The sequence below is a fragment of the Silene latifolia genome, unplaced genomic scaffold (assembly GCF_048544455.1).
Source record: "Silene latifolia isolate original U9 population unplaced genomic scaffold, ASM4854445v1 scaffold_57, whole genome shotgun sequence".
Classification (NCBI taxonomy): Eukaryota; Viridiplantae; Streptophyta; class Magnoliopsida; order Caryophyllales; family Caryophyllaceae; genus Silene; species Silene latifolia.
In genome coordinates this window covers 1,612,485-1,622,191 of record NW_027413480.1, presented here as the reverse complement: position 1 = coordinate 1,622,191, position 9,707 = coordinate 1,612,485, and the positions used below count along the sequence as shown (strand labels likewise).

General features: G+C 40.3%; 1 non-coding gene across 1 annotated transcript; it reads right to left on the bottom strand.

Annotated features, from left to right (window-relative positions):
• Positions 1–7,583: 7,583 nt before the first annotated feature.
• On the bottom strand, positions 7,584–7,690 carry LOC141639862 (small nucleolar RNA R71). Its single transcript, XR_012542724.1, has one exon. It is a non-coding gene; the product is annotated as a small nucleolar RNA R71 (small nucleolar RNA).
• Between the last annotated feature and the right edge of the window lie 2,017 nt (positions 7,691–9,707).

The window sequence follows — 9,707 nt, the reverse complement described above, 5'->3', positions numbered from 1 at the left end:
GATGACATCAGTAGGTCAACTTGTTGTAATCTAAATAGTTCCTGCCAAAAATTGCTTAGAAACACTTTATCCCTGTCACTCACAATAGACTTTGGCATCCCGTGGAGTCTAAAAACTTGATCAAGAAACACTTGTGCAACTGAAGTGGCAGTAAATGGGTGGCTTAACACCAAGAAATGAGCATACTTGCTCAATCTATCAACCACTACCAAGATGGTGTCTTTGCCCTGTCAATTTGGAAGTCCTTCTATGAAATCCATTGAAATATCCACCAAAATAGTCTCTGGTATTGGCAAAGGCTGTAATAACCCTGCTGGTTGTTGTAGGATAGGTTTACACCTCTGACATACCCCATATTGTTTCATATAATTCCTGACATCCCTTGACATATGCTTTCAATAGAAGAGGCTTTTGATTCTTTTGATCGTGGCCTGCACACCAGAATGTCCACCTACAGGTGAATCATGTAGAAGAGTAATTATTTTCTTCTTTAGTGTATCATCAGACCCCACAACCAAGCTTTCCTTCCTTCTTAATTCCTCATTAACCCACTTATATTTTCCCTGAGGAATGCCAATCTTCAATTGTTGAATCATTGTTTGTAGTTCAGTGTCCTGGTCCCAGCTTTTATGAATCATATCCACCAAATCAGTGTGAATATGAGACACCAACATTGTCATCAGTTGTTGGGTAGTCACTCTTGACAGGGCGTCAGCAGCATCATTTTCTACCCCTTTCCTGTATTTTATCTCATAGTCAAGTCCTAACAATTTAGGAAGACATTTACTCTGGAAAGTTGTAGTAACCTTCTACTCCATAAGATACTTCAAGCTGAAATGGTCAGTTTTGATCACAAAATGTCTTCCAATTAGATAGGGTTTCCATTTTTCCACAGCAAAAATGATAGCTAACAGCTCCTTTTCATAACTTGAGAGGGCTAGAGACCTAGCTGAAAAAGCCTTACTGATATAGACAATTGGATGCCCTTCTTGAGATAGTATGGCCCCCATACCAGTATCACATGCATCTGTTTCTACAGTGAATTCCTTAGAAAAGTCAGGGAGAGTCAGTACATGAGCATTTACCATAGCTTACTTTAGTGTTTGAAAGGATTTTGAGGCCTCAGGACTCCAATTAAATGCATTTTTTTAAGTACATTTGTCAAAGGTTTTCTTAGAATACCATACCATCTTATAAACTTTCTGTAGTAACCAGTAAGACCTAGAAAGCCTCTCAATTCCTTGATAAATGTAGGTTTTGACCACTTAACCATTGCCTTAATCTTGGTTGGGTCAGTTGCCACATCGTCTTTAGAGATCACATGCCCCAGATACTCCACTTCTGAGGTGCCAAATGTACATTTTGACCTCTTAGCAAACAAGGTATTCTTCCTCAAAAGGTCAAAAGTCAGTTTGAGATGTTCAAGATGCTCCTCAAAAGTCTTGCTATATATCAAAATATCATCAAAAAATACCAGGATAAATCTCCTTAAGTGGGCCTTAAAAATGGTATTCATTAAGTGCTGAAAGGTAGAAGGGGCATTAGTGAGCCCAAAAGGCATGACCAGGAACTCATAATGGCCCTCATGAGTCCTAAAAGCAGTCTTCTCAACATCAGGGGGTGCATTCTAATCTGCCAGTAACCAGGTCTAAGATCAATCTTAGAAAATACGGTGGCCCCATGCAACTCATCCAGCAGTTCTTTGATAATAGGGATTGGAAATTTATCTTTGACAGTGTTTTTATTCAACTCCCTATAATCCACACACAATCTCCAAGTCCCATCTTTCTTTTTAAGAAGCACAATAGGAGATGAATAAGGACTTTGACTTGGCCTAACCACTCCATTATCCAACATCTCTTGTACTATTTTCTCAATTGCATCTTTCTACACCACTGGGTATCTGTAAGGTCTCACATTAATAGGGGATACTCCCTCTTTCAAGTGAATCTTGTGATCATGTTGTCTATGAGGGGGTAATTCGGTGGGTTCAGCAAAAATATCCTCATACCCATCTAACACTTGCTGAATTTCAGGGATAAGCACTTGCTTATTCAAAGCAGTAGCCAAATCCACAGTGGAACAAGCTTTAATGGCAAAACATTGGGCGTAATTTGAACTAGAAGCTGCTAGTTTGCACAAAGTATTATGCATTTGCTTCCCATCCATCCATTGTAAAGTAGTGGCTGCCCTGGAGCCCCTCAGAACATGTTTCCTCCCTTGCACTTTGAATTCCATTCTCAACTGACTAAAATCCCAAAGAACAGGACCAAGTGAAGTCAGCCATTGGATTCCCAACAACATTTCACAACCCCCTAAGGGTACCAGCATGACAGCAGTAGAGAATTCATGCCCTTGCAGTTCCCATTTAAACTGTTGACACATTGATTTGCTTATAATTGTGTCCCCATTAGCAACAGATACAACCAAGGGACAGGTAGTTTTAAGTTTACACCCTAATTTCTTGACAGTATTGACATCCAAGAAGCTATGTGTGCTACTCGAATCTATCAATATGTGTATGGGATTGCCTCTAATTTTACTAGTGACTCTCGTGGTCTGGTATGTGGTGTTTCTTGTGATGGCATTCAGGGAAATGAGAGGGGGTAGTTCCTCATTTGCCTGACTAGGCCGCCATACCTATTCTGGCTCTCCTTCCCCATTAGATGCAACTGGCTCCTCTAATACGGTAACAAACTCAATGCTATGTAGTTGAGCCTTACATTTATGGGTAGGAGACCACTTCTTATTACAGGTAAAACATAAATTCTTAGCCCTTCCTTCAACTACTTCCTTCTCACTTAACCTAGCTGTGGTTAATTTTTGAACTGCAGTAGGTCTGTGGTTTTAGAAAGTCATAGAAGATTGATATTTTGTTTTGTAAGGGTGCAACAAAAGATTTAGTAACAGGTTTGTCCAAAATAGGTTTGTTTTTCTTTAGGAAAGAAGACAAGGTAGCTTCCTGCAATTTGGCTAACGCAAAGGCATCCATCAAAGATTGGGGCTTATGCATCCTAACAGTATTCTGGATATCATCATTCAGACCCTTAAGGAAATAACTCAAGGCCTGTTTTTCAGACAGATCAGTTCTGTTTAACAACCCATCAAACTGTTCTTGGTACTGAACAACTGAATCCTTCTGTTTGAGATTCATAATCTCGGCCATGGGGTCATCAAAAGAGTTGTTCCCAAATCTAGCAACTATAGCATTTTTATATTCATCCCAGTTAGGCCAATTACCAAATTCCCTTGTTTTCATTAAAGATTGGTGCCAAAGTAAAGCTTTACCCTCTAAATGAGTTGAAACCATTTTTACTTTGATATTTTCAGACGTGGAATCAACCTTAAAAAACTGATCACACTTGTAAATCCAACCAAGAACATTATCACCATTGAACTTCGGAAATTGCACCCTCGAAAATCGACTGAAATTAGAATTAGGGTTTGCGAAATTACCAGTAGTTCAAGCCCCAATTTGGCCATGATTTCCAGAATTCTTCTCCAAATTGATAACCCTAGTACTCATTGCAACTAATCGACCCAAAACCTGCTCAATTCTTGTGTTCATACGATCAATCTTGTCATTCAAACCTTGTTGCTGCAGTTGAATTGCTGCATTCAATTCCGCCTTATCTTGATTGTGAACTCGTACAAATTCCCCCAAATTAGCTTCAATGTTGATCATCGACTCACCCAGATTCTTCACCTTATCTTCCATTGATTGCGCAACTTCGTCAATGGAAGTATCAGAGCTTTTGGAGTTTCGTGGCGCCATTTTATGATTAAGAGAATCCAGGAAGGAAATCCTAAATTGAGAAGGGGATCGAATTAGGTATTTTTATTGAAGAATTGTTGTAGAATGTTTTACAGAGAGAAAGTTACAGGGAAAGATTAGAAAGAGAAGTGAAATCACAAAAATGATAAAAGCTAACTGATTACAAAACAGAGTATAACTACTTATAAGTCTTGGTTAACTGTTATAATAAATTTGTATGAGCTGGCATGAGTTTGTTATTTCTGTTATGGTTGGCATATATCATATGTGTTGTATGTTGGCGAATCTTTGGCAATTGTGGTGATGTTTGACGTAGTTTCTGCAATCGACTTCCATGGTGGTCCAGTAGTAGCCTAACCGCATGATTTTTTGAGTCAGCATCATTGCGCTCATGTGAGGGCCGCATTCTCCGCTGTGGACCTCTTTCATGACCTTTTTGGCTTTGTGGTGGTCAATACAAAGGAGGAGGATCCCTTGGGGTGTTCTTTTGTATAGTTGTTCTTGGTTTATCATGAATTGTGATGCAAGTAAACGGATGGCTCTTTGTCCTCTTGTATCAGAGTTGGGAGGGAATTCATTTTTGGTTTTGCAGTTGAGGATGGCTTGGTACCAAGGTTTGACATGGTTTTCCTCGTCGTTTTTGATGGCGCAGATGTGAGTTGGCTCGCTCCTTCTTTCGACACATAAGGGCATCGATGTTATGTGATCAGGTATGTTGACGAGCGCGACAATTTTTGCCAGGGCATCAGTAAATTGATTTTCCTCTCGTGGCAAGTGGAAGTAGTCGACTTGGTCGAAGAATTCGGCATCCTGATTGATTTTTGCTCGGTAGGGTGCTAAGCTGACGCTTCGGATTTTCCATGATCCGGATACCCGATTGATGATGAGTGAGGAATCGCCGTGGACCCCCAGTCTCTTGATGCCAAGTGTTATGGCTGCCTGTAGGCCGATGAGGCATGCTTCGTATTCGGCGGCATTGTTGGTGACGGCAAAGTCTAGCTTGACCTAGATTGGAACATGTTCTCCCTCTGGTGATATCAGAAGGATTCCTACCCCGAAGCCTCTCAGATTTGATGCACCGTCGAAGTATAGGTCCCATGCATCGGAGTCGGCACAAAGGATGTCTTCGTAAGGAAGTGACCATGTGTCGGTCATTTGATCCTAATTGACGGGATTTTCTGCTAGGAAATTGGCGACTGCCCTTCCCTTTATAACTTTGAGGGGTACGAATTTGAGATCAAATTCAGATAGCATGAGTATCAATCTAGAGTGCCTTCCATTTAGTACGGGTTTTTCGAAGATGTATTTGACCGGGTTCATCTTAGAATAGATGTGAACCTGATGTGACCATAATTAGCGCATATTTAGCCCCCGAATTAGCCTTGTTCCCATGCTTTTTAGTGCATATTTGGGTCATTTCTTATCTTTAGTTCTTTGTTTTGCATATTCTTTGAGATTTTGATCCCTTGGTAGGAAAGGAGTAAGAATCTTGCATTTTCATGGCAAAACGAGACTAAATTGATCGAATTCAATGACCAAGCATCAAGGAGAGACAAGATTAGAAGGCCTTTGTACATATTATAGTAGAAGAGAAATGTTGAGAAAGGATCCTTGAGTCCCCAAGGAAATCCCCAAGGAATTTATGAAGAAAAGGGAAGAAAAGAAGAAGATATGTTCTTTGAGTGACAATCCGAGCGGATTGTCACCAATCCGTCCGTCCCACTGCTGCACAATCCAAGCGGCTTTGCTCTAATCCGCTCGGATTCCACCTCCACAATCCGACCGGATTCCCTTGAATCCGCTCGGATTCCAACGCCAGATTCCGCCCGTCCCGACCTTATTCCGCCCGGATTCCAGCACAGCACGATTTCCTCTTCTCCAAGCTACAAAGAAAGCAGCCCTTCTCTCGAAAAATACCGGCTCCTCCTTGCTCAATCTAAAAAGTGTAATTACTAGTTTAGCCCTTAGTTAACCCTAATGCATCCTCCCTAATTTCCACTATAAATACCCCATTAGTCTAATTAGTGGGGCATGTTCTTCTTATCAATAATTAGAGTAGTTAATATCAATCAAATCTCTCTTTAGTATTGTAATCAACGATTAATCAAGTTCTAATACAAGTTTTATTTCTTTAATCTCTCTTTTGTTCATCCTTTCTTTTGGGTAATTGAAGATTATTTGGGTTATTGTTGGGAGATTGACAACCTCTCAATCAAGCATTCAAGTACTTCTTTTATCTTTGCTTTATTATTGGAATCATTAGTAGGTATAATTCTCTTAATCCCTATTTAATTATTGTTAATTACTTTCATTTATTCATCATGTTTCATATTGTTGGTATGATTGACAACCTTGCTAGCATGATCAACATGATAATGAGTGAGTAGTCTCTTAGCTAGGGTTAATGGGTGATTAGGGGAAACCAACATGGGGAATGATCATGCTTAAATTAATATGCTTTCATGTTTTATTTGCTTGCTTGTTTTGATCTCAACTCATGCACATGTTATATTTGATGAAATGCTAAGCCTATGAATCCTTGCATTTACTATCATCTTCTGTCTTTTCAATGAGACTTGTAAGACATAACCCAACTCGAGTCTCATTAGACCATGCATGTTGTTGAGTAGGGAAGATTAAGTCGACTTGTAGGTGTTGTACAATCTAATCGATTCGGCTCCGGGACCCAAACTTTCCTAGGATTGTAAGATATAACCCAACTCAATCCATCACAACAATAATTGCTTGCTTATAATTTGAGAACATGTTTGTATGATCATGTCCCATGATTCCCCTATGATCCCATGACACCCTAGTGCCTTTAATCAATTGTTTACACCCCTTTAATTCATCTTGCTTGTTTATTTTCATTGCTATTTTAGTTTAGTGACCTTCTACATCAACCCAATTTGTGACACCCCTTAGACACCACTAGTTTCAATAGAAATCTCATTTCAACTCCCGTCCCTTGGGATCCGACCTTTACTTGCCTCTTTACTAATTGTAGAGTTGTTTGTGAAGTTATAAATTGTGTTTTGATTCGACCGTGACCCAACGACCACATCTTAATTTGTGAACACGAAACGGACTCGCATAAAAAATGGCGCCGTTGCCGGGGACGGTGTTTGTTTGATTTAGATTTCTTTTTATTGTTATTAGTCGTGTCTTTCTTCGCCTTGGGGAAGTAAAACTCCTCAAGGTTTGTTCTAATTGTTTTCGAGTTGTTTGATATTTTGCATGTCTAGAAGGTTACAAGGTGATTTGTTACCTTTTGACCGTGAAATCAAAAGAACCTTGACGAACAATAGGAGACTTGTTAGGAGGAATTTAAGAGGTATTAGTGAAGTTGTTCAACCCACTAGTGAGTTCGTCAATCCTTTCGCAATAGAAGGAGAGGAGAACCCATTACACAATACCCCACAAAATCCACCTACAATGCCTAAATTCTCGTCACACTCCGTATCCACCGAGGAGAATCTACCAAATAGTACTCCTACACCGCAACATCTAACCGGAATTTTTTTTTGCCAAGTCCGCCTTTATCCAATTAGTTGAGAGGAGCCAATTTGGGGGGATGCCTAGTGAAGACCCTCATTCTCATATGGAAACCTTTTGCGACTATTGTGATGCAATCTCTCAAACGGGCGTGACTCAAGACCAAATTAGATGGGTCTTATTTCCTTTTTCCTTAATCGGCACCGCGAAGCAATGGTTGAAGGGCCTTGATAAGGCCACCCTCGGAATAGATTCTTGGAAGAAGTTGGCTCTAGCTTTCTACAAAAAATTCTACCCACCGGAAAAGACTAACATGCTAAGAGCTCAAATTACGGGTTTTAAGCAAAGGGATGAAGAATCTTTGTATGAAGCTTGGGAGCGGTTTAAGGGAATTTGTCGATCATGTCCTCACCATGGACTTAGCGAATGGTTTTGTTACAACAATTTTGGAATGGTTTATATGAAGATTCTAGGAACATTCTCAATATGGGATCAAATAGAATGTTCACCGAAGTTTATGACAATCAAACATGGAACAAGATTGAGGAAATGGCGGTCCATAACACACAATATAGTAGACCTCGCAAGGCTACTAGGGGAGGAAAGCATGAAGTGGACTCCGTTACTCAATTGGGTGCTCAACTTAGTGCTCACATTGACACAATCAACTTGAAGTTTGAACAAGCTATGGCTAGACTTGAGGAAAACTCAAAATCATCAAAGCATCATGTTAATGCCATGACGGCATCCTCATCAATCCCAAGTGGGATATGTGAGAATTGTGGAACTTTGGGGCATGACCAAGGTGAATGTAGGGGAACAAATGAACAAGTGAATGCTTTCCAAGCATACAAGAGTGGTACCCCTTATTCCAACTTTTACAATGAAAACACCAAATTCCATCCAAATCTCTCATACAAAAGCCAAAATGTTCAAAACCTTCAAACAACATACACTCCACCACCCATGAGAAACCAAAATCAAAGACCCTTTTAAAATCAAAACCAAGGTTACCAAAATCATAATCCATACAATCACCAAAATGACCAAGGTTTCGATGTCCAAAAAGCGGTCCTCCAAATGCAAAAGAATCAACAAGAATTTTTCACTCAAATGCAAAAAGATAGCCAAGCAAAGGAAACCACCATCAACAACATTCTAGCTCACACCAAGATGTTGGAAACACAATTGACTCAACTAGCATCTTCAAGCTCACAAAGACAAAAGGGGCAATTACCACCTCAAAGTAATCCCCCTAGACATGAAACGGTTAGTGCCATTCACTTGAGAAGTGGTACAAGGTATGAAGCACCGAAGAAGCAAGTTGAGGATAAAGTTGTGGAAGCTAGTGAAAAGGAAGAAATTGTGCAAAGCTCCAAAGATGGAGAATCATCAAAAGAAGAAAGTTCAAAGAAAAATGAAGACAAGATCAAGGAGAAGGAGCCCATTGTGATTAGACTTCCCTTTCCAAGTCGTCAAGCCAAGCCCAAATTTGATGATCAACTTGGAAAGTTCATGGAAATTGTGAAGAATTTGGAAGTCTCAATTCCTTTCACGGAATTAATCAATCACGTGCCGGCCTATGCGAAATACATGAAAGATATCCTCACAAAGAAGAAGTCAATCCGGAAGCTTGAGACTATCGCCTTCACTAAGGTTAGTAGTGCAATACTTCAAGGGAGTTCACCTCCAAAGTTAAAGGATCCGGGAAGCTTCTCAATACCGTGTACCATTGGCGACACGACGATCAACAAAGCCTTATGTGATCTAGGGGCTAGTGTGAGTGTCATGCCTTACTCGGTGAGTAAAAGGTTGGGGATGGGAGAGCTTAAATGCACCAACATCACACTCCAAATGGCCGATAGATCGACGAAGACACCATTAGGGATATGGGAAGATGTCCCCGTGCGAATTGGGAAGTTTTTCATCCCGGTGGACTTTGTCATTGTTGATATGGAGGAAGATTCCAACATTCCAATCATTCTAGGAAGACCTTTCCTACACACCGCGGGTGTGGTGATTGATGTGAAACATGGTGAGCTCACTCTAGAAGTGGGAGATGAAAGCATAACCTTTAATCTTGACAAGACTATGAGAGCTCCTCGTTTGCATGAACCATGCATGTTTCATGATTGATCATTATAGCCGAAAGGATGAGAGGAAGAAATCGGAACTCCAATGGAAGAAGAAAATTGAAGATGCTCCATTCAAAGAGCAAGTGAATTGTGACAAGGAGAGCTTGCAAAGCTCATCAAAATCAATCAAGGAAGAAGAGGATGGCCTCATTGGCCAAGAGAAGAAATTGGGAGAGTTATCTCCATCTAAGCAAGAGATTTTCAATGATCAACTTAATGAAGTTTGTGGTCTTTGGGACAACGAATTTGAAGGGATTTTTAATCCCTACATTGGTAATGCCATCGATCAAGACCGACAACAA